Here is a 24,493-nt window from a genome sequence, read left to right as displayed (position 1 = left end):
TCTGAGGAAGCAATGACTTCCCAGTTTGACTTGGGAGCCCGAGGAACTGGAGGACTGTTAGTGCTGGGGGTCTCCTTCCTCTACAGGCTGCAGCAACTCCTTCTGAAGGTTTCCTCTGACCCTGACCATGGGGATTCCTCAACCAAGTTTCCCCTTCTGCCATTCTGACAGGCTTGCTGGCAGTCCGCTCTACCCCCCCCCCCCCCCGAAGCACCCACCATGACACTGGAAAATAGAATCTCTGTGGTGTCCCCTGAAACCCCCAGATCCTGAATGTTAGCCACCAAGCAGAGTCCTGGCCAGGAGAGAGCCTGTGGGGGAGGGGGGCTGCAGCTTCTCACACTACCTGCTCTCACCTGGAGACCAGATTATTCTTTTTTGCAGTGTGCCACTACTCCCAACTGCCTTAGCTGGTGCTCACACCCCTGCATTGTATCCACACTCTCCCTCTTCCTTCAGCTCCCTGCTCACTCTAAATCCAAGGACAAAGGCCCTCTGCTTTCAGAGCCTCCAAGGAGCGTTGAGGAATCGTGTTATTTCATGAATACTGAGCAGGCCCAGGGCAAGCCCCAGTGGTTCTCAGCTGAGGCCATATGAGATCTGGCCCTTCAAGCTCCCACTCAACGGTCTCAGTGGAAGGGCGAATTTCTGTCAGGCTGCCAATTAGGAGGTGAGTGTTACACCATGCTGGGCTGGGGGTGGGGAGGGGCTGAGGTGTTTTGTGCTCCTCTGCATCAGGCAAGCTGTCTTCTGTGGAGGTTGTCCAGGGATATCAGTGAGTCTGAGCAGCGAAGAGGGTGAGTCTGGGACGACAGGGCATGTGGTGATGTCTACCGACAGGTACAGTTTTATATCCTTGCTGCTTCTGACCATACAGAACACTGAGTCCAGACTGGGTCTTCCTACAACAACCCAATGTTGGGCACCCCTCACAGACATGCCCAAAGGTTTTCTTCTGGATGGTTCTAGATCCAGTCTGGCTGACAATCAAAATTAAGCATCACAGATTCTGGGTTCACACATGCCATGGCCACAGCATACTCTATTTCTCTTTCAGGCAGGCAAGTATTGGTGAAATTATTAAGGCCACTCCACGAAGTTAAAAGGGAGGTTTATTTTGTGGGGTAACTTACAAATGAAGGGATAGGTTGTAGAGTCTGGCAAAGGTATGGCGCAGTCCGGGGGTGTTCTCTGGAGAACTCTGCTCGGTCTACCTCCTGCGTCCAGTGTCCCAGAACCAAGAGAGAGACCTCCTCTCGATCCTGGGTCTTCTGCTTCCTCCTCCGCCCCGCCTTGTGGGCGTGACCATTACCGAAGCTTCAATGGGGGTTGGAACTTCCAGGCCAATGCTGGGATGGCTATCCACTACAGGAAAGCCTGTCTGTGCCCAGCCCAGCTACTTCTGTACTCTGCCTTAGCCCCATCTGCACAGTTACCCCATGCACAATGCTATGGCAGTAACTGGACTAGGCGGTAGTATGTAACATAACAACTTCTCTTCCTGAATCCTGAACCCAGTAGAAGCAGATCTTCAGAAGAGGAGATTTTCACATCATTGGCATATCTCCCACAGTACAATGGAGCACACCAGTCCAGGCCTCAGCCTTGACTGCACAGGGCACCCCAAGTCCACAGCCCTCCCCACCTCTCTCTGCTTTCCTGTTTTGTTTGCCTTCTGTGGAACCCCAGCCTCTGTGGCATGGAACTCACTACATTCTCCTTGTGCTCCCTGACCCCCGAGCACTCTGTGAAGGGTCCAGAGTCCAGATGCAAGCCGGCTGTTGCTGCCTAGGAATGCATTTCCCACATCAGAGTCTGCAGTGCCTTTTACAGAGCACAGGGGGTGTTGTGGCTCAAATATAAAATATCCATAGGCTCATATTTGAATACCTGGTGTCCAGATGGGAGCACTGTTTGTGAAGGCATGGAGGAGTTGGGAGCAGGAAGCTGAGTGCTTACATCTTAAAACACAAACATGAAGCAGAAAGGACAAACTCTAGGTAGGTAAGGCTTGTTCATCTCAAAGCCTGCCTCCAGTGACGTACTTTCTTTAGCAAGGCTGCACCCATAGGTGAAGGAAGTAGGTAAATCAATCACTCAGGTGATGTCCACTGGGGGACACAGCCAGCTCAGGAGGACACCCCACCATCCCATAAGGCTAGAGGACCTTGAAATTGGTCAGAGTTGTCCATATGGCATCCACAGGCTCTGAGCAGAGCTGAGGAAGCAGTAGGGAGCACTCAGAGGGTCCCCGCAGCCTGTATCTCAAGTGTGGGCATATTTTCAAGATACGGACAGGTCACCCATTCCCCAGAAACAGGCTGAAAAGGGGAAGAAGAGGGATGTGAGGCTGCACCAGTGTCTCTTAGAAGTTTTAGAACTTGTGGCAACACTTCTGTTGCCATCTTCCCCCTCCCCTTAATGCACGTGGGTGTGCATGTGTGCACATGCACACATATTTGTGGGTTTTATGTTATGAAGGTGCACACATGTGTGTTGTTGTGGAGGCTGAAAGATAACCTTAGGTATCATCCTGAGGAATTCTGCCAGCTCCTTTGAAGCAGTGCCTCTCGTTGGCCTGGAGCTCACCAATTAGGCCTGACTGCTAGGCCAGGAAGTTATAGGGATCCTCCCGTCTCTGCCTCCCCAGAACTGGGATTATAAACGTGCAGTCATGCCTAGCATGGGTTCTGAGTCACACTGTTCTGACTCGGGTCCTTGAGTTTGCAAGACAGGAGCTTTGCTCATTGAGTTGTCTCTCCTAGCCTTTCCAGCCTTCCCATTGCCGTCTTCCGGCAGAAGAGTCATCTACATGCAGAAGAGCAATGTCTGTTCCAGGTAGCCCTGCACCAGCAAAACATGCTGAGCAGCCACTGGGACCTGACCCCATCACCACAGCTTTCCCATTCTTCACCCTCTCCCTAGGCTGTTGGCAGGCTAGGGTTCAGCTTTCATCCTGAACTGAGGTCCCTTGGGTGGGGCAATGGCACATAGGATATGAGAGCTTTTGGAGACAGAGCTGTGGCCTGGTGGGAAGAGTCTTGGAGGTTGCCTCCCAGCTCTCAGAAGCTGTCTGGGATGGTTAATGGTTACACAGGTCCTGGGTGCAGCACAATTCTATTGCATCATGAGACTACTGACTGAAAGGTATTGCAGGTGCTAGAACAGGCTGGCAGTATCATCGGTGCCAGGCAGAGGATGCGTCTGCACCACAGCCCATCATGCTTCCCACTCTGGACCTGCCTTCACACATTCCACACCGTACAAACATCACGAGGGACTACCAATGCCGTTGTTCACTCCCTCACATCAGGAGTTTTTGAAGCTGTGCACTGTGACAATGGGTGAATTCCTTTCACCTCCTCCATGGTTTGGAGTACCTTGCTTTACTCAGGGAAGAACTGGAGAAGAAGTGGTTAGGCTTTGAATTGACAGGTTTCCTAAGGGACAGCTATGGATGAAGGAAGCTATAAGCACGGGCCACTGTGGCGGGGATTCAGAGTCCAGTTATTTGTTCAAAGGCAGGTCTAGGTGTTGCTAGGTGAGTTTCCATCTATGACTGAAAAGTTTCTGCACCCCAATAAGCCTCTCCACCATTGCAGCAATCCAAATCAGACCAAATTAGAAAAAGCCCTGATTTAACGGGTAAAGTGTTCGTGGGTGATTCTCCAATACCCCAGAGAGGAGACAGGGACGGGAGACCCGAAAACCATGTGTCTGTTTCCTTGGAGGCAGTCTAATTAGACTGTGGGAGTGGTCTTGAGCATCTCTTGGGGAGGAGCCATGTTTGGCAGGACTTTCTGATGGCAGGGTCTGTGCAGAGAGATGGGGCTTCCACCAGACAATTCCCGGCTCTTTGGGTATATGGGTGCCAGGGTGCCAGGGGCTGAGGTAGAGCTTCCACCAGAACAGTGACCACTGGATTTTGATCATATTAAAAAGGAAAATGTACAGTATGATCTCCTGATCCAGGGGGGCAGGAAAGGCCTGTGGCTGGGACCAGTAGCATGTGGGCATCAGGGCTCAGCAGGGAGTGGTGGAGTTTGGGTGGTGGTAACACCTAGACAGCTCATTCCAGGCCAGCATCCACCACCCAGGTAGGTGATGGGAGGCAATGTGGGACCCTGTGGCCTTTCTGAGAAGGGCTCCTCAGCATCTGTCCCCAGCACAGTGTGACTTGGGTGGTATGAGATTGTCCCACCTATACTTCCTGCCTGGCTACTAGACAATCAGTGTCTTATTTATTATCCAATCAGAGCAACAATTTGACATACAGAACATCCCACAGCAGTCAATATTTTTAAAAAATTAGTTGCTAATTATGTATACGTATGTGTATCTGTGTGTACGTATGCTCATGTGAGTGCAGGTGTCTATGGAGACCAGAAGAGGGAGTCAGATCCCCTGGAGCTGGAGTTACAGGTGATTGTGATCCATCTGACATAGGTGTTGAGAATCAATCTTGGATCCCCTGCAAGAGCAGTATGTACTCTTAACCACTGAGCCTTCTATCTAGACCCTTTACTTTCAGTTTTAAAAGTACTTTTATTTTAGATGTGCTCTTATAAACTGTCTTTTTTAAAAAAAAAAATTAAAGTTTCATATTGAGGCTCTAATTTACCTCCACATTCAAAGTTTTTGTTTTGCTTTTTAGAGGGGCTATGTAGTTCAGGTTGGTTTCAAATTCCTGGGCTCCAGGCATCTTTCTGATCAGCTGGGATTATAAGTTCTATTACATTAATTATGGTATTGAGTGAGTGCATTTTTTCTGTATGGTTGTATTTCTTGTGGTTTCTCATGTTTTTTTTTTTTTCTTTGCCTCTTTTATTTACTCTATTATAGTAAGCTGTGGGATCAGCCCTCTGCTGAGTGTGCTAAGGCCTTAAGACAGGCATGTGCATACAATAACTGATGGAAGTGGATGCAGAGATCTACAGCCACACCCCTGGTGGAGCTCCAGGAGTCCAATTGGTGAGAAAGAGGAGGGATTGTATGAGTGAGAATTGTTGAGACTATGATTGGAAAAAGCACAGGGACAAATAGCCAAACTAGTGGAAACACATAAACTATGAACCAATAGCTAAGGAGCTCCCAACTGGATCAGGCCCTCTGGATAAGTGAGACAGTTGGTTAACTTGAACAGTTTGGGAGGCCCCCCAGGCAATGGGACCAGGACCTGTCCTTAGTGCATGAGCTGGCTGTTTGGAACCTGGGGCCTATGCAGGGACACTTTGCTCAGCCTGGGTGAAGGGAGGAGGGGACTGGACCTGCCTCTATTGAATCTACCAGGCTGAGCTGAATCCCCAGGGGAGTCCTTGCCCTGGAGGAGATGGGAATGGGGGGTGGGCTAGGGAGGAGGGGGGCTGGAGGAGGGAGGACAGGGGAATCCGTGGCTGATATGTAAAATTAAATTATAAAATAAATTTTAAAAAAGACAGTCAGTTCTGTCTGAGATAATCCCATTTTGCTTACAAGCTTATTCTAGTCTGTCATGGAGGCTCATGTCACTGATCCCTGCACTAGGGAAACTGAGACAGAACCTCAAGTTCAGGTCTATTCAGAGCTACCTAGAGAGACATTTCCTCAAAAGAAAACCAAGCTAAGCAAAAATAGGCTGAAGAACTAAACAGACACCTCATCACAGTTCTACAGATGGCAGCTGGGTGTGGTGCTGCACACTCAAGGTCGTAGCACTTGCTTATAGTGGGAGAGAAAGGCCGGAGAATCTGGAGTTCAAGGCCAGACTGGGCTACATGTGAGAAACCTGTTCCACAAAAAACAAATGAAAAGCCCATTTCTAGTGATGACCAGTCCTCTCAGATTACAGTCCTTGCCAGAAGACTTTCTTCCTACTTCACTTTGAATTACCTCCATTTTAAGCATTTTTTATTGTATTTTTAAAAAGCACAAACCTAAAGTTTCAAAAACGTGCAATCTGCAGTCTGTCACTGCCACCTGTGACCTCACAGGGCAGGCCACACCCATCAGCTCTGATTCTTCTGTCACCTGTGACCTCACAGTGCAGGCCACACCCACCAGCTCTCATCCCTCACTGCCACCTGTGACCTCACAGTGCAGGCCACACCCACCAGCTCTGATCCCTCACTGCCACCTGTGACCTCACAGGGCAGGCCACACTCACCAGCTCTGATCCCTCACTGCCACCTGTGACCTCACAGTGCAGGCCACACCCATCAGCTCTGATCCCTCACTGTCGCCCATGACCTCACAGTGCAAGTCACAGAAATCGACCTGCCTCTGCTTCCTGAATATTGGGATTAAAGGTGTGCAACGTCACACAGTGATGCATTGGCTGTACTTTTTAGTGGTTAATCAAAGAGTGGGATGCAGGCAAGGTGATAGTCCTGACCACTTTGATCTCTCCTGAGGACAGCTTCCTCTATAAACTGGTCAAAGCAGAGTTTTAACATAGTTACAACGCAACACACACCAAGATCTGCAGGCGACTTTATCGCTTCCTTCATGGCTCTTTGCAAAATCAAGATGAGTTCCCTGTGTGTAACCTTCGTGGCTCTCCATTATCCTTCTAGGTTGGGTCCCAAGCCTTTACGTTTCTGCCTCTTGTGACACTGACATTGAGAATAGGCCGAGTCAACACCTCTGCAGTGTCTTGTTGGCTTGTGTCTCTTTGACCTGGCTGTGTTCTGCCTGGTTTTTACCATGTGACCTTGTTCTCTGGGCCACATCACCAGCACCAGGGGCTCTCAGCTGCCTCTTTCTTTCCATCTTTACCTGTCGGTTTCTGTCTCGTTCTTTCTGTGTCTCTGCATCTGTCTCTCTTTCTCTCTTTGTCTCTGCTTTGTTGTGCCAGTCTGCTTCCCTTTTTCATCTGCTTTTATCTTTTACTGTTTCTGTCTCTGTCTGTCTCTGTCTCTGTCTCTGTCTCTGTCTCTCTCTCTCTCTCTCTTTCTCTCTCTCTCTTTCTCTCCTCCCTTTCTTGACTTCTGGGAATGTCTCTCTCTGTCTCTGTCTCAGCAGAAGACCTGTAGAGAAGTCTGCTTACTTTATACCCATTTGGCATTTGTCAGCAGACAGGCTTTCTAAACCTTCCTCTTTTTACCACAGGACTTGAAGTGTAGATTTTAACTCAGGGTTCCTATTGTGAATGGATGGAAGCTGAGACACCTGGGTCTTGGTCTAACCTGGGCAAGACCCAGGGACAAACAAGCTGTCTGACCCTGAAGTCAGCCTGGAGGCTCTGGGATGCCTCAAGTAAGAAGAATGACCTCAGGTGGAGGAGCTGAGTCCTTGTATAAGTATCTGCGGGGTATCTAAGGAGGCAAAAGCAACCATGGTCACACAAAGCAGCAAGCAGACAGCTAGAGGGTACGGGGCAGGAGAGGGATTTAGCTCAGAATGTCCTGCTAGAGGGAGGCCCCTGTGTTTTGTCCTTGGCCCCTGCCTACCTTGCTGATGCCTCTGTCCTGGAACATCCCAGAAGTCCCATGATCCAACCTGGGACCAATAGAGAGGAAGCAAATGGTGCAAGTTCTCAGAACACTCCAGAGCCCAGGGTTACTTGCCCTCCGCTGAAGCACTCCACTGTCACAGGGAGCCATGTGAAGTCTGCCCTCCCCATCCATGGCTCCGTGGATATGGTTTCCATGCATGGTGGGCATTCCTCCTGCTGCAGGAATCTTGGCCATGGCCTCTCGCCAATGATGAGGACATTAATGGGACCACTTAGCTCCTTTCCCACGTTAGAGTGTGAAACAGGAAAAGCTGTAGGTCAGCAGTGGCAGAAGTTGGATGAAGGATGGGTGGCGCTGCCAATGGGTGCCAGGAAACATGAACAGAGGGACCAGGACTCCCTTGAGTCCAGGCCACTGCCTGGTCCCCAGTAGCCCTCTCCCAGATGAGCAAATCTGGGGTAGGGGATGATGAATTAACACAGAAGAGATGGTGAGGTAGGTGAAGCCCCTGTCCACTAATCCTCATAAACAATGGAGTCAAAAGTCATCAGAGGAAGTAGGGGCCCCACTAGAAGAAGGATGGTCCCACTAGGGACTTGTGGACCTGAGTGGCACCTTCATGCCCCCCCCAGTGGTTACTGCACTCTGAGGGCTCCCATTTTAGCACCACCCTCTACTGGGGCTGTCTTCAGTAGGAGGCGCTTGTCACAGGGGCTGGGGCCTGGCTGACTGTGTCACACCTGGGTGTGTCCTCAGTTTGCTTTCACACTGTGCTTACCTATCTGGGCTCACACTCTGCTCAGCCTTTGGAGTCACACTGGTCTTTCTCTCTTTGTCAGTGAGAGGGGAAGGCAGGTGCTTTTATCCCCCTCTCTTCTGGAAAGTTTCCAACAAGCCAGTGGGGACCTTCACTGCTCCACTATCACTTCTAGTACCCATTGCAACTAAGACGCCATAAATTCTGTTCTGCTGGCCCTGGCCCTTTCTGGAGAGTGTCTTGCCTGAACCCTGTTTGGTACCCTGAACTAGGAAGGTAAAGGAGGCAGAACATGGTGGGAGTGGGTGGAACCAGACAACCTGCCAATCAGGAGCTGAGGACTCCTAATGTCCTCACTTAGAACAGTAGGAGGACAGCTGCCATTGAAGAGCACAGGGTTGTGGGAAGTCTTGCAGGACCTGTCTGATGCAGGTCTAGAGTTGCACACCTGGGAGCCATACACAGGCCAAGAAGTCTGCAGGACTGGCATATTTATGGGGAAATTGCAGGGTTTTCTGTTTGCATGTCTGGTTCGCCAATACTTGGTGGTTTAAAAAAATACATATTTATTTTATGTGTGCATGTATATGTACATGTGTGGGCACACACATGCTATAGCACACTTGTGGAGGTCAGAGGACAACTATTTGGAGTTGATTTTTCTCTTTCCATCCTGTAGGTCCTAAGGATCAAAAACAAGTTGTCAGGCCTGATGTCAAGTGCCCACACCCACTGAGCCATCTTGCTTGCCCATATTTGTTCTTTCTTTCTTTTTTTAAATTGCTTTTGAGACAGGGTCTTACTGTGTAGCCCAGGTTAGCCTTGAACTTGCCATCCTCCTGCCTTGCCCACCTGAGTGTTAGGAGTAGAGGCCTATGTCACCATGCCCAACTTCATTTGTTTCATAATTAACAAAGCCCTCTGACCATCAACCCTTTAAAATGACTGTTGATGCTACAGAAGGCCTGGGTCTCAGGGCCACGAGCTGAGGCTTGGCCAGAAGGAACACCTCTGAAGCAGGTGCACATTTCCCATGTGGCTTTGCATCTTGACAGGGTGCAAAGTGGCAGGGAGATGTGCTATCTCCCAGCATTCTTCCATGGATACAATGACTGGTTTAGAAAATGCAGCATGAAGTGTAATTAGCGAAAGTCACAATACCCTACCAAGCCTTGCAATCAAGCCACATTGCACTGTGCTCTCTTGGAAAAATCAAGAATGAGCTTTGTCCTTTTTTCTTTATTCCTTTGAGGTGATTATTCCATTTCTGAGTCACTCAGAAGCTGAGGGGAAACACAATGCCTTGGAGTGGGCCTGTGGTAAGTGGCAGGGTCTTCTGGGGGAAGGCAGACCCAGTTACCCATTTGTTTGGAGGTGTGTGAGCATGTGTGTTTGTGTGAGTGTGTGTATGAGATTTTTTCCAGATAAGCTTCTGTTCTTCTGCATTAAAATAATAGCCTAATTAATTTTCATATTCGCCTGACTGTGCATCTAAGCCTGTGTCACAGGAGGAAATTACTAATAGGGTACGTGCCAATTTGCAGGGTGCATACTGCAGCCTGCAGCAGGAAGGTCGGAGCTTTGTGTGCCCGACAATGGAGGGAGTCAGCCGCGGAGGCTGATTACTTAGGCAGCCTCCAGACAGATCCCCCAGCCCATTGAAATTCCAATCATTTCCACGTAATATTCCCATCTAGATAATTGTCAACTGGCCCTTATCATTATTTATTATGCAAAATTGAATTTTTTTGAAGCGTGAAGAGTGAAGTAATTCCATATGCAAACAGCTCAGGCTCTCCTGTGTATTCTGATTACGTACATGTTGATAAATTCACTTATGATGAGTGACAGCGTGAGGTTTTGGGGTCAGATCGGTCAATCCGTGGAAGATGCTGATGAAAATGACTAACTAAATGCCAGCAGAGTCCCTCACACACCTCAGGATGAGCATGCAGAATGCCGGTGTCGAGCCTGCATCTATTAATAACTAAGTATGATTGCATGTAACGAGCAGAGAGCTTCCTGGTGATTGAAGTGCAATAGTTTTGATCTTCCAGATGTCGCTGCTTAGAAATTCACATTGCTCTCTTACTGATAGATGTGGGATGACCTTCTCAGACCTCTTGCTGTTGAAACCCCTATTGTTCCCAGCCCTCGAGTCAAGCTGGGGCATGCGTCTCCTCTGGCCTTGGCTGATGCGTTGTCCTCTGCCTCGTTCTACTCGTGAAGTCCTTCACTATGAGGCCATATGGGTGGGTGGTGATGTTGGTGTGATGTACATCCTCACAGGTCATGTTCACCTCTTTACCCTGGGACTGACAGCTGGCCTAAGCACAGAGATGAGATCTTCAGGAGGGACAGGCTCATGGTTTGCCCTCAGCGCCTGACTCAGTGTTGCCCTTGGTTTGAAGCCTTGGAAGAAGAAGGTGGGAAAGCCCAGTCTAGGGCCATTTTAGGGTTAGGCAGTTAGCCTCATGGGAGCTCAAGGGTAGAGCTCAGAGTTCAGAGAAGGACTTGTCTTGATAACCCAAGGAACCCATTCTCTGGGTATGGGGTTGTGACTAGGTTTTGAAGAAAACGGAGGTCCTTCAGCAGAGTCAGGAAAGCAACATGAGGTTTTGGACAGGGCATCAGCAGTATCATTATTTGTTTGCTCCCACCCTCCTGCTGCAGTATGCACCCTGAAAATTGGCACATACCCTATTTATTCCTTCCACAGAGACATCATCAGAAAGGTTCCTGTCCCGGGCTGGGGGACATGAAGATGTGTCAGGTGCCGTCCAATAGAAATGAGAGGCACAAAGTAGGGCTCAAAGGGGAAGGCTATACATGAAAGCAGTTGTTGACAGTGGCAAGGGTTGGCTGACTCAATCAGTCCAGTGTGTGTGTGCGTGTGTGTGTGTGTGTGTGTGTGTGTGTGTGTGTGTGTGTGTGTGTAAGAATTGACAACACTGGCTTTGGACAGACTAGCAATAGGACTTCATTCTTATGAAATCCTTACGAAGCTACAAGTTCTTGCTAAAGAGATTTTTATAGATGGATTTGGAATAACCAGTGTTTATGTGACCAAAGCTTTGGTCCAAACAGACCCAAAAGTTAACATCAGTTGATTACCACAGGATTGTGTGTCTGCAAGACAACATGAGCCTCAAAGGGCAGTGGTTCTCAACCTGGGGGTCTTGACCCCTTTGAGGGTTGAATGACCCTTTCACAGCAGTTGCATATCAGACACCCTGAGTATCAGAGATTTACATTAGGATTCAAAACAGTAGCAAAATTACAGCTATGAAATAGCAGCAAAAATGATTCTTATGGTTGGGAATCACTACAATATGAGGAACTGTGTTAAAGGTCACAGCATTAGGAAGGTTGAGAATCACTGTTCAAAGGGACCAGCCTGGCTCAGCAGATAACTCCCTAAAGGCTCTGTTTAAGCACAGTGACCTCACTCTGTACCCAAGTCATTATTAGAGTTATTCTTTTAGAAATGCTTCTTTAGCCTAAGAAGGCAAAGTTCATGTGTTTCTGTGTGAGTGTCGTTCTCATAGAGACCAGAAGAGGGTATCAGATTCCCTTGTAGTTACAGCAGTTCTGAATCACCCATTGTGGTGGCTGGGAACTGAACTTGGGTCCCCTGGAAGATCTAAGTGGTAAGGCATCTCTCTAGCCCCAAGTGACTCCTGCCAGGTCAAGTCCCTACAGCCTGCTGGGGGTTCCTGTGCCCTGAAAGCTATGCTTAACCCTAAAACCTTAGGGTCCACGAATGTGGTATTTAGAAACATGGCCTTTGCAGATAGGACGAAGGTAAGATGGGTCATTAGGGTGACTGGGGTCTTTATTCTAAGGTCATGAGAAGGTATGGACATACAGACAGACACGGATGTCACTGGATGGAAACAGTGGATTGTTGGATATGAGTATTACCGGAGTAGCAGAGCCTCCCTGCCCTTGACTTCAGATGTCCTGCCTCTAATGATTTGAGAGGAGACTTCTATCACACAAACTTCAAACCAACTCCTTCAGATATTCTGGATTATAGTAAGTTTCCCTGTGTCCCACCAGGTCCTGCAGCCGCTCAGACCCAATTAAACACACAGAGGCTTATATTACTTACAAACTGTATGGTCTATGGCAGGCCTCTTGCTAGCTAGCTCTTACATCTTAAATTAACCCATTTCTATAAATCTATTCTTTGCCACATGGCTTGTGGCTTATCGATACCTTTACATCTTGCTTCTCCTGGTGGTGGCTCTCAGCGTCTTCTCTGTTCTGCCCTTTTCCTTCCTTCTCTCTAGTTAGAATGTCCTGCCTAACCCTATTCTGCCTTACCATTGGCCAAAGATCTTCATTTGTCAACTAATCGGAGCAACAAAAAGACATTCCCCCATCACTGGATCCTTGTTAGGTCACATGCCTTCCAGAAGGAACCATCTTATCCATTTCTGCAAAGGTGCCACTCAGGATTGGAGCCTGGGGTGCACTGAAACTATACTTCTGCCCAGGGAGCATCACCTCAAGGTGACGTCTCCACATCTGTATACATGCTGCAGTGTCTCTGTTTAGATATTGAGTTCCTCTTGACAAAGAGGTATGATGTTCAGAGTCCAAGCTCTCCATTTCTATGAACCATATTCCTAAGGATTTTATCCCTCTTTGTGCTATTGTGGATGCAATTGCTGTGTCTTTGGAGTGTGCCCTGCAAGTGTGTAGAGACACCTTTGATTTGTGTGTATGGATCCCCTCAGTGAGGCCCTGTGTGACCTCATTGTTCTCTCTACCTGGAGGCTCTTCTACCTGGTGGTGGCCCTGCTGGCTTCCTCCTCTGACAGCTTTCCCTGGCCCCTCTCTGGTCCCAGTCTCCCCATCCAGCTTTCTCTGGATTGGGCCTTTGTTCCAATGGCTGTCTCCCAACCACAATGTGATGCAGGCAGCATTTTCTTCATCATGCTCTCTGAATGCAGTGATGGTGCCTGGAGCAGCAATGCCTGGAAGGCCACTCTGAGCCCTCTTATCCCTCAGCTTTGTGCTTGTGGGTGGACATGGCCTTCCCTTCATCTTTAAGTGGTCAAAATGAGGCCAAGAGTTGCTCTGCTGCCCCCAGCTGCTAGGGGTTTTCTTTAAAAATTTAGTCTTAGAGACAGCAAGTACCATTTCAATTCTTCTTTTCATCTGCTGCCCAGGGTGAGTCCCAGAGAAATGACCTGAGTCACCTAGGGTCTCAGGCTCCTGAGGGTAGAAACCCCCTCAACCATCTCCTAGTGGGCTGGCTTTTCTTAAAAAGCTACAGGAGTTGGAAGTGGGGATGGAATGACTTCTTGGAAATATGTTGCTAAGATTGGCCACAGGCAGGGTGACAGGATGACCTGATCTGGATGAGTCCTTTCAGCAGCCCTTCTTCGAAGAATGGACCAGAATTGCCTGGCCCCCAGCTTTCTCTGGCGGCATACCCAGTAGATGCTCTGGCTTCTGCCTGACCCCGCTGGAATCAGGTCTGGGTTTCCTGGGCATGGTGAGGCCTTTGGTGTGGAAACTCTGAGTCTTCTTTCCCTGCACTTAGAACAGAATGAATATTTGTTGATGGAAAGAATGAATTTATAATTTCGAGCCTCTGGCTCTCCTAGCTAATGCAAGAATCCTGAGAAGTAAATCTGTGAAGTTTGATCAAAGCTGCCTCAGATCCTCCTAGAACAAGGAGGGATATAAATAATAATACAAAGGTGGAGTGCCTGTGCTGGTGAGGGAAGGGGGTGCTGGTCCCCGTGTTCTGCCTGTTAGGATTCTGCCACTCCTCCAGCAGCATGACCATACACGCTCAGTTCAGTAGATAAGTAAGGGGTCTTACATCATCTGTGAGCTGCATGATTATGTAATGTGTGCGGCAATCTGCGCATGCATGCATGACCTAGCTCTATAAGCCCACATGCACATGTGCAGGGAAATCCTTAAAAAGCCAGACACAGACCCCTCCCCTCTCTTCTGCTCTCTCCTCCTCCCCACCTCTGCACATGTCTTCCACAGGCCTGGTCACTCTCTTCTGTCCCCTCCCCGCTTCCTCCTAACAAAGCTCTGATTCTGGGTTCCGTCACCTCGTGACCTTTCTCACACAGTAACAGTGCTGCTCATTGACAACCAGCACTGCCACTTTACTGACTTTCAAGATTCGAGAGGACGTCAGGAGGCAGAAGCATACCATACCCTAGCATCTTTCATGGCAGAGTGGAGACTGGAAATGAGTCCTCAGGACACCAGACAGTGCTGCCAGAGACTGCATGGTCATCTTGGTGATCTTGGTGCTTGTAACATGTTGGCCTGGAGGCTGAGGCTGCCACAACTAAGTGTGAGCTAGTTCAGGTTTCCCAGAATTAGAGAGAACTTGGCTATCACTGGAACAGTCATGGAGAGTCTGGGTCTGTGGTCTGTGGCTCCCAGTGGAGCTGGTGGGGGGATATATCCAATAAGAAGGTGACTGGCTGGCCAGTTTGAGAAGGTCCCCACTCTTATCTCTGTAGCAGAAGTTCAGGTGGGTTGAAGTGACATCAAACTGGCCTGTAGAGGAACTGGTGACTGTGGGTGGGGATTACGAATGGCAGAAGTGAATTGACTTCAGAAGGCCAGGAGAAAGCCTCGGGGTTCTCCCTAGTGTCCCTGATGAGGAGCATGGGTGGAGACAGGGACTCAGGAGTAAGGACAACCAGGACCCGAGGCTTGCAGAGTGGGAAGATGGGGAGCCACAGAGAGAAAGATCAGGTATCCAAGGCAGGGTGTGGGCTTATGTTGAAGGAAAGGTTGGGAGAAGGAGAGGCCCTGGGAAGGGGCCTGATGTGGGTGCCCAGGTAGATGAGTGTAGCTCAGTCTGCAGGCACATTCTGGCGATGGTTCATGTGCACTGGCCAGCAGCTGATGTGAGGAACAGGGTGCAAGTGGTCCACTGAAGCAGGAAAGAGTAACATCAGGGAAGTACTCACACAGTGCAAGGATCTCCATCCACTCATTAATTCCCTGTACGCTTCCTTCTCTCTGCTCAACACCAGGTTACTGACTTACCCGCCCCCGCCATGCTGGACACCCTCTTTTCTGGGTCCTGCTACTTATGGCACTGTGTGTGCGGTGCAGGGCACTGCTGTAGTTTGAGGACATTTGGAAAACTTGCCTTGTGGCCTCTGAAAGGACCTCCTGAGGGTGTGGCTGCTCACCAATCTGAGCTGTAGTCTTACATGCTTTGCTTCCAGAGGCATTTTAGTAACTCATTAACAGGAGTCCAGTCTGTTGTCCTGAGAGCACGGCTGTGTTGGGGGAGTTTCTGGGAGAAGTGAGAGGTATTGGGGGCAGGTGGAGGGGACTTGGCCTCTCCCATCTCTACCAGCACACACTGCTACCCTGAGGGATTTGAGACATTTATTCTGTCTGTGGTTCAAAGGAATTTAAAGAATTGCTACACATACCTTTCTAGTGTTTAAAGAATTAAAATGTAGCAGAAACCTCATTTCTGAAAAGGAGGTGTCCCCCGTGTATTTCTCAAGGAGACAATGTCACTAACTGTGTTCTGATCCCTAGACTGCCTTGGCACAGCCTCTACCAACAGAAAACAAAGTAGCCAAGGTGCCAGCAACCAAACAACAGAGAAGGCAACAGTAGAGACAATGTTTTAAGGGTGAGGTATGTAGGCTCTTGTCTTTATCTTTTTATTCTCTTTAAAATGCTTTAAATTGAACATAGATTTTTTTGCATGTAATATATTCTGATTATGTTTTCCCCTCCCACAGCTAATCCTAGGTCTTCCCTGCCCACCTAAGTCCATACCCTTTCTTTATCTGTCTCTCTCCTTAGAAAAAAAAGCAGGCATCTAAAAAAACAAACAAATAAACGGACAAGAAACAGATAAAAGAACCCAAGAAAAAGCACAAGAAACATAAAAATGCAGAGTCACACACGGAAATCCCATAAAAACACAAAACCATAATGTCTAAGAAACAGACCTGTAAAGGTTAAAAAAATCCAGACAAAGGATTATGAGACAAACACCTCCAAAAACACCATTGCGTTTGTTTTGTGTGGGCCACCTACTGCTGGGCATGGGGCCTGCCCTGGAGTGTGGTTTGTGTCCCCAGTGAGACTCCATTGAAGAACACTAATCTTTCCTTTGAGGATGATTATCAGTGGGAGAGAGCTTCTGGGTTAGGGATGGGGGCTTATGTCCACTTCCCCTCTCAGTGCTGGGACCCCATGTGGCTTAGACCTGTGCAGGCCCTGTGTGTGCTGCCACAGTCTCTGTGAGATCACATGTGCATCAGTCCTGTTGTGCCTAAAAATAAGTAATAAATAAACAAACAAACAAACAAACAAACAAATAAATAAAAAGGCTTTTTAAAAATTTATGTTTGTCTATCTGCATGAGTTTATGTGCACCGTGTACATTCAGGTACCCATAGGGTTTCAGATAACCTAGAACTGGAGTTTGTGAGTCACCCGATGTGGATGCCAGAAATTGAACCTGGGTCCTTTGCAAGAGGAGCAAGTGCTGTTAACCACCAAGCCATTTCTACAGCCCCAGATGAAAAAAAAAATTGAAACTGAAGGTCAAGTAAGACTTTGGTCTTAAGGAATAATGAATTGGGTGCCTGAGGTAGTAGGCCTTGTGGAGCCCAGATGCACCCAAAGCCCCTGCCAGTGTCTACTTTAGTTGCACCTTGTGATGGATGGCATGGCTTTGTTTTGTAAATCATACTGTCAACTTTCTTGGGCTTTTTAGCAACTGTAGAAGAACTTTTAAATGTGTAAGTCTGGGGAAAGGAAAAGCGGGGAGAGTGTAGTGTGAGAGCAAGCTTCTTACAGCCCTGGCCTGATGCAGGAGGCTGAGCAGGCCTGTACAGAGCTGCTGAAGCCTCCAGAGAAGATATATGCTTTCTTCAGCTTGGCACACTCCTGGCCACAGAGGACCTGCTATTCCCTCTTTTGGAATTTACTGGGACCATCTTGGTTCATCTCTGGGCATGAGAAAGTGAACGGAAGTCCTCAAGTCACAGCTGGGCTTGGCCTCAAGACACTTCTTAGCTCTCTTCCTGGCTGTAGAGTGAGGTGCGGATGGAATGCAGACCACCACAGTATATAGATATTTGTGAGAAATTGAAGGGATGGCTCCTCAGGAACTGTATAAGTGTCAGAGTTCTCTAAGCCACATAGTTTGGGGTTTTTCACAACCCTACAGTGTCCAAAAACCTACTCAAAAGCCTGGAGCTCTGGCAACCCAGGATAAGGAGATGGGTGGAAGGAGGAAAGCTGCAGGTGTATTTCTTGGCTCATTCTCCACATTTGGTACCATCTGTAAGGGACCAAAAAGCTCTGAGGAAAGGAGAGGATCCCGAAGCCTGTGCAGGAGGCTGGTGTAGAGGTCTTCTGTTGGAGGGCACTTGGCGGCTGGAAGCTGTTCTTCACAATTTTCCTTGTGAGCTGAAGTTTCCAGAATCAGAACTTCTGTGGTTATTACTGAAGATTTTTTTTTGTGGGGGGAGAGGGTCCTCATCTGGGTTACCACATGTTATCATGGAAATTGGTGTCCTTTCTCAAGGTTCTTAGTCCATTTAATAAAAGAATTTAAGAACAGGTGCAGAAGAAAGCTTTAGGACAATTTTATCAATGTTTAAAATAAAAACTGTAAATTTCAGCAGTTGTCTAGAAGAGAGAGAGGGAGAAGGGAAGAAAGAAGGAGAAGAAGAAAGAAAACATTACTGTTGGTGAGCAGTCACAGGATGGAAGAGGCTTGAGGAATAACTCAGAAAAAAAGTGAGAAAGCCCAGAGTGTGTGGGAAAGCATGTCCAGACTTTGTCCACTATCTGAGAGAAGGCAAAAAAAAAAAATGTATAAAAAGAAGGAAAAGAAAAAGTTGTGTTTCTCTAATTCAAAAAAGCCAACAGTCTTAACTCAATCACATGGGTGTAACTCTGAAAGTGACTTCACTGATGTGGGAATTCTGGGAAGGAAAAGTACATCATTTCATTAAAGGGATAATTATTCCTCCCATTTTTTAGTGCGGTATTAGGTGAATCCAATTTTCTGAGGGGCTATCCCTCAGCTAGGCAGCTGATTTGCCTAACTGGATTAACTCTTAATTTTTGATAGTTTGGAATGTTAGCTCTCTGTTCAGACCAGAGTATTTTGGACCATAAGGACATGACTTTCTGTTAATGGTCCTCCAATGCCACTGTAACATCCATCCCTTCTGTTGAGGTAACTATAAAATCATTTAGGAAATGGGCTGAAGTTGGGGAATCAATATAATTAATTTTTACCCCCCAAACCTAGAGGTTCAAGTCTAAAGGTGTTCTCTAGAGGGAATTAGTGTCTGGCTTAGAGTTTCAATGCAATCTTTAAGTATAGGCATCAGACATGGGGTTCTCATTTAGAAGATAAGAGCTCCCTTCTGGCCTTTCTGATTAGACAATAAAGACATTTTGTCTCTAGGACTGCAGTCTTCGTGGGAGGGACAGATCTTCCCTAAGTCTGTCTAACCAGTTTTTACTTCCTGTTTTTAGAAACCTTGGAGAGTTGGAATGTTATAGATCCATAGCCAAATTATCCTTGGTTATCTTTAGCTTTTCTAATAGCCATCTGTTATCCATATCTGTGTCTAACCTAACATCTTTCCTTGTAACTATTTGGTTAAATCCTTTTAGGATGTTGTGCTGATTTGAAAGAGAATGCCCCCATAGGCTAATATATTTGAATGCTTGCTCCACAGTTGGTGGAATGGTTTGGGAAGGATTAGAAGGTGTGGACTTGGTGGAGGAGATGTGTCACTGGGGTGAGCTTTGAGGTTTAAAAAGCCATGCCATTCCTGGGTACACATCCTCTGCATCCCTGGCCCCTGTCGTCCACCTCATGGTTGTGTCTTAACCTGTATGCTGTAAGATGCTGCTCCAGTGCCATGCCTGCCTGCCTGCTGCTCTGCTCCACATGATGGTCATGCATACATCTTCTGAAACAGTAAGTTTCCAATTAAATGTTTTTTGGGGTGGGGGGTTGAGACAGGGTTTCTCTGTGTAGCTTTGCACCTTTCCTGGAACTCATTCAGTAGCCCAGGCTGGCCTCAAACTCACAGAGATCTGCCTGGCTCTGCCTACCAAGTGCTGGGATTAAAGGCGTGTGCCACCACCACCCAGCAAATGCTAGTTGTCTTGGTTGTGGTGTTTTGTCTTATAGCTAAGACAGAAGCTACATGCCCACAAGTCAATCTGGTGGAAGGAATTCCTCAACTGAGTTTACCTCTGCACAGGTAATTCTAGTTTGTGTCAAGCTGACAAAAAACTAACTAGCACACTAGCCCTATGGGGCAGCCCTGAGCCAGGCTTTCATCCCTGTGATCTCAAGGCTCAGATAATGGGCCACAGTTTATCTTACATTTTATACTGCAGTAACTTATGTTCATAGACCAAACCCTTACATCTTTGGATGACATAAGAATACCTTCCCCAACCCAAAGGCATCTGAAGACTGTTGCAAGGTTTTCCCTGTTTCACTGTAAACTGTGAATCTAATGTTTCTATTAATGTATTTAAAAAGTGCCTCGCTATACAATTTTGTGCTGTTGCTATAAAAATTTAGTGAAATGGTTACTGCATTGGAACATGGTATTTGGGGCAACATGAATTAGTGTTTCTGGGCCATGGCCACTCATATTTGGCTTCAGATATTTTTGTGTTTCGAGGTTGACAGCCTTCTGTTAAAATATACCATATGTAATCATTCTTCTCTTCACTTAGCCCACATGGGTTGGAGGTCTGTACCAGTGGTGATGTTCAGACTGCAGGCTTCCCGCTGACTTAAATCTTTCCTGTGTACATACATGGTGCTGGGTTCAAACCCAGGGCCTTGTGTATGCTAGGCAAGCACTTTGCCATTGAGATAATAGCACAGCCTCTGGCTTGAAATTTGGAGGGGCTTGTGTGGCTGCATCACTGAACATCTCACCAATGGAGCATCCTAGGGAGGTTCTAGCTGACGAGCCAGACAGCCCTAAGATAGCCAGGCAGCTGTGCTTGGAAAGTACTCTCTTATCAACCTAGGGCATACAAGGACCTAAGGGTTTGGTCTATGAACATAAGTTACTGCAGTATAAAATGTAAGATAAACTGTGGCCCATTATGAGCCCCAAGATCACAGGGATGGAAACCTGGCTCAGGGCTGCCCCATAGGGCTAATGTGCTAGTTAGTTTTTTGTCAGCTTGACACAAACTAGAATTCCCTGTTCAGAGGTAAACTCAGTTGAAGAATTGCTTCTACCAGATTGACTTGTGGGCATGCCTATTGGTATTTTCTTGATTAATGATTAATGTAGAAGGGCCCAGACCATTGTGAGAGGTGCTGCCCTGGGTAGGTGGTCCTGGGTTGTATAAGAAAGCAAGCTGGGCCATCAAGGAGTGCAAGCCATAAGCAGTGTTCCTTAAAGGCATCAGTTCCTGCCTCCAGGTTCCTGTCTTGAGTTTCCACGCTGGCTTCCTTACGTGGTGGACTGTAACCTGCAAGCCAAATAAACACTTTCTTCCTCCAAGTTGTTTTGGCTGGTAAAGGACCCACATCTCCCAAAAGCTAAGGCCTCAACTGAGCTCCAAGTTCCAGTGGGGCAGCTATTTGGGGATTGCAGAAGAAAGCAGCCTACTTGGACACCCACAGACCTCAGAGGTTCAAAACAGCTTATCTAAGGAAAACTGTAGTGAGTCTTTCTCAGTCCCACCAGCCAGCTACCAAATCATGACATGGAGACATTATTAATTATGAAAACTCAGCTAATAGGTTAGGCTTGTTTTTTAGCTAGTTCTTATAACTTAAATTAACCCATTTCTATTAATCTGTGTGCTGCCCTGAGGCTCATTTACCTCATCTACATACTGTCCAACCTGCTTTTCTGTTTCTTCCATGTCTGTCATGACTCTGTCTTCTTCTTCCCAGCATCCTCTCTGTCTGGGAATCCTGCCTAGCTATTGGCCATTCAGCTTTTTATTAAACCAATCTGAGTGACACATCTTCACAGTGTACAAAAAAAAGATTATTCCACTACGGAAAACAGCTAACACCTCCGTTCTACCCACAATGAACCCCCCTTTCCATTTCTCTATTCTTAGCTACAGAAACTCCAACTTAGAGCATTTAATCTGTATCCTCTGGAACTGTGGTCACTGTGTTGCTGGGTTTCATGCCTTGGTCATGGTGGCCAGATTTGGAGATGCCACCTCTCAGGTAGGTAGAGCCTGTTCTAGCTGCCGAGGTCAATCTAAAGGCTTTTTATTTCAGTCTACAAAGTTGATCCTCACCGTCAGTGTTTATCACAGCAACAAGAAAGAAGCTGTGACAGTCAGCGAAGGGAAGATGGCTGTCACCTCCCCAGATATTCTTTCCACACATGGAACAGGAATCACATGTCTTGTCTTTCAAGGTTGCTGGTGTATGGACAGAGGTTCTGGTGTAAAGTACCGAGCAACATCAGAGAGCCACAGGAGAGACCCTTCAGGTGGCTCTGGCTCACTCACTTCCATCTTTTACCTTCTTAGCAGTCCTGAGCATCAGGGGCCTTGTCCCCTTGGAGTCACTCCATATTATAGCCACCTACTTCATCTTAAATTTGACATCACAGGTGTTGAAAATCATCAAGCTCAACACCCTCATTTAAATACTTCTAACTTAGCCAAGACTGATCTTCAGCCCAACACAACAGGGCCTGCCTTGTTGAACATGCCCTGTGTATGGCTGGGGTGCCCTGTGGTTACTGGCTGGTGGTGCAGTGCAGACTGAGTGTGTCTTGCTGACTTTTAACTTTGGAGAAGCTTCTTGTCTGTACTGTTGGATGTCCTCACTAATGTCTGCTGTACTCTCCACGTCTGTGTGCAAGTCTCACTTCGCAGCCAGGCCACTCCGTCCTCTCTACCCAGAGAACCTGCTCAGTTTATTGTCCAGCACATGTAAGAAGCCTCATGCTGCCCAAGCCATCACCCAGGAGTTTTATCTGTGTGTCTTAGTTAGGGTTTCTGTTGTTGACCAAACAGCAAGTTAGGGAGGAAAGGGTTTATTTAGCTCACAGTTCCACATTGCTGTTCACCACTGAAAGAAGTCAGGACAGGAACTCAAGCAGGGCAGAAACCTGGAGGTGAGAGCTGATGCAGAGGCCATGGAAGGGAGCTGCTTACTAGCTTGCTTCTCCTGGCTTGTTCAGCCTGCTTTCTTATAGAATCCACGACCAGCCACCCAGGGATGGCACCGCCCACCATGGGCTGAGCCATTGATCACTAATTGAGAAAATGCCATACCGCTGGCATGGATCTCATGGAGGCATTTCCTCAGCTGAGGCTTCTTCCTCTCTGATGACTCTAGCTTGTGTCAAGTGACACAAAAAACCAGCCAGTACACCACGCAGAGAAGAGACAAATAGTTTTTAAATTAATCTGATTTATCACATGGTAGAGTTAAAAATTACTCAGTCTAAAAAAAGCTGGTGAATAAGGGCTTAATTTTAGCTAATGATTCTAAAACAAGTACTTATGAAAGGCAACTTTTAATTCCCAAACGGAAAGATGCTTTCACTTTGTCAGACAAGAAGGGAAGTGGCCTGTGAGTGACTGTTCTGAGACCACTGTGTTCCTGGGGTGGACAGTTGCTATATGGCTGGCCACTGCCTCTTTCCTGGGGAGGTTGGCACCGTCTGCAGTGAGGGGGTGGCACTGGCAGCCTGTGAACACCTTGGGTCCTGAGGGGTGGTGGCAGGGCACCTGGCATGTGGGCTCCACTATCAATGTGTCCTGTCCCCTCCCCATCAGAAAAGGGAGGAGACCGAAGACAAGAGGCACCTGCTTGCTGGCGCAGCTTGTGGCCTGAGGCTGGCGGGGCTGGTCTGTAGAGGTAGCCCACTTGGCTCTTCACTCCAGGTTCTCCCTCTCATCTTTTGTCTGAGGAGTGACTGGTCCCAAGCGCCTTAACCCATCAGATGTGGAAGGAGCCACACTGGAGTCTTCCAAGGCCTCTGCTAATGTGCAAATTCTGTTTTCTCCTGGAGTGCTCCATGGCAGAGCCTGGTTGTATGCTGCTGATTTAAAAAGCCAGGCATGGGGCAGCTACAAGAGGAGGGGGAGGGGCCAGAGGGAGGGGGAAAAAGCAGGGAGAGAATAAGATTTTCTCTTTAGGATACATCTGTTTTGTCCAGCTTATCACAGCACTGTTTAGCAGGTGACCTCCCAGGGCTCTTGGGTTACTTGTATCTTTTTCCTTTCTTTCCTATACTTACTTTAAAAACTTTATATTTTAAATTTAAATTAAATTAAATTTAAAAAATGTTAAACTAAAATATTTTTTAAAACTAAAAAATACTTTTAAGAAGGCAGGTGAGGTTTCTGTTCCTGTCCCCATTGACACAGATCTGGAGGTTCTCTTACCTGTGAGATTCTGAAACAGCAAAATTAGGATTCAGCTTCTATTTTGTCCTCAAGTTCAAGTGTTCTCAAGCACCTGGGCTATATATCAGCATTCTGTCTCAAAAAGCCTAAAAGAAAACAAAAAAACAAAGAAACCTGGGAGATGCAGGCAAGATGTAAGCATGAGGACCAGAACAGAGTCCAGCACCCAGGTGAAAAGCACCCAAAGTGAAAACCTGGAAGTGGTTCTCATCTGTAACTGCAGGGTGGGGGAGGCACCTGGGAGAATCTCTTGGATCTCATTGGCCAGTTGGTGACGCCCTACACTGACAGCTGGCACCCACACATATGTACACACATGAACATGGATATACACACCTCTCCTAAAAGTCCCTAAATTGGGGGCTAATAGTAAAGTGTAGAGACTAATAGGAAAACCTAAGGCAAAACATGTAAAACTTTTAAAAATGATTTATTATTATTATTATTATTATTATTATTATTATTATTATTATTATTTACATCCCAGTCAAAGTTTCCCCTTCCTCCTCTCCTCCCAACCCCTCTGCACCTCCCCCTGTACCTCTTCCCATCCACTCCTCCCCCATTTCTATGCAGGAAGGCCAGACCACCCATGGAAACCTCCTACCTCACCTTGTGCAATTTCGTTCTTCCAGAGATTAGGTTTCGGACAGCATCAGGTCTATTTTCTGCTGGGCGTTACTCTCACCTCATTTGACCAGGGTTTGTCAGCCGCAAGTGACGCGCCTCCCAAACTTTCTCAGCAGGTTGTTGTATTCACAGGCTGTGAGTGGATATCCTGATCTTTGTTACATGCACAATTTTAGCAGTTGGCTTCTATATGAAATCTGAGGTTTTCACAGCTGCTGTCACTGTGGCAGCGGTTGGA

At 47.4% G+C, this 24,493-nt stretch overlaps 2 long non-coding RNA genes across 3 annotated transcripts in view; both read left to right on the top strand.

Annotated features, from left to right (window-relative positions):
* Positions 1–4,951, top strand: part of LOC118595512 — a 29,491-nt gene extending 24,540 nt beyond the window's left edge. Inside the window, exons 4-5 of the long non-coding RNA XR_004946530.1 lie at positions 460–670; positions 4,843–4,951. This is a non-coding gene — a long non-coding RNA (uncharacterized LOC118595512). The remainder of the gene's footprint in view (positions 1–459; positions 671–4,842) is intronic.
* A 4,043-nt stretch (positions 4,952–8,994) lies between these two features.
* Positions 8,995–16,046, top strand: LOC118595513. Of its 2 annotated transcripts, XR_004946533.1 has the most exons (4): positions 8,995–9,509; positions 12,036–12,228; positions 15,745–15,846; positions 15,954–16,046. It is a non-coding gene; the product is annotated as an uncharacterized LOC118595513 (long non-coding RNA). The 2 variants fall into 2 exon arrangements; XR_004946532.1 differs by lacking the exons at positions 8,995–9,509; positions 15,954–16,046 and having other exon boundaries at positions 9,519–12,228.
* Positions 16,047–24,493: the final 8,447 nt, after the last annotated feature.

This window comes from Onychomys torridus, chromosome 14, assembly GCF_903995425.1.
Source record: "Onychomys torridus chromosome 14, mOncTor1.1, whole genome shotgun sequence".
Taxonomy (NCBI): domain Eukaryota; kingdom Metazoa; phylum Chordata; class Mammalia; order Rodentia; family Cricetidae; genus Onychomys; species Onychomys torridus.
Note: the sequence above shows the minus strand (reverse complement) of the source record. Positions and strands in the feature narration are given on the sequence as shown.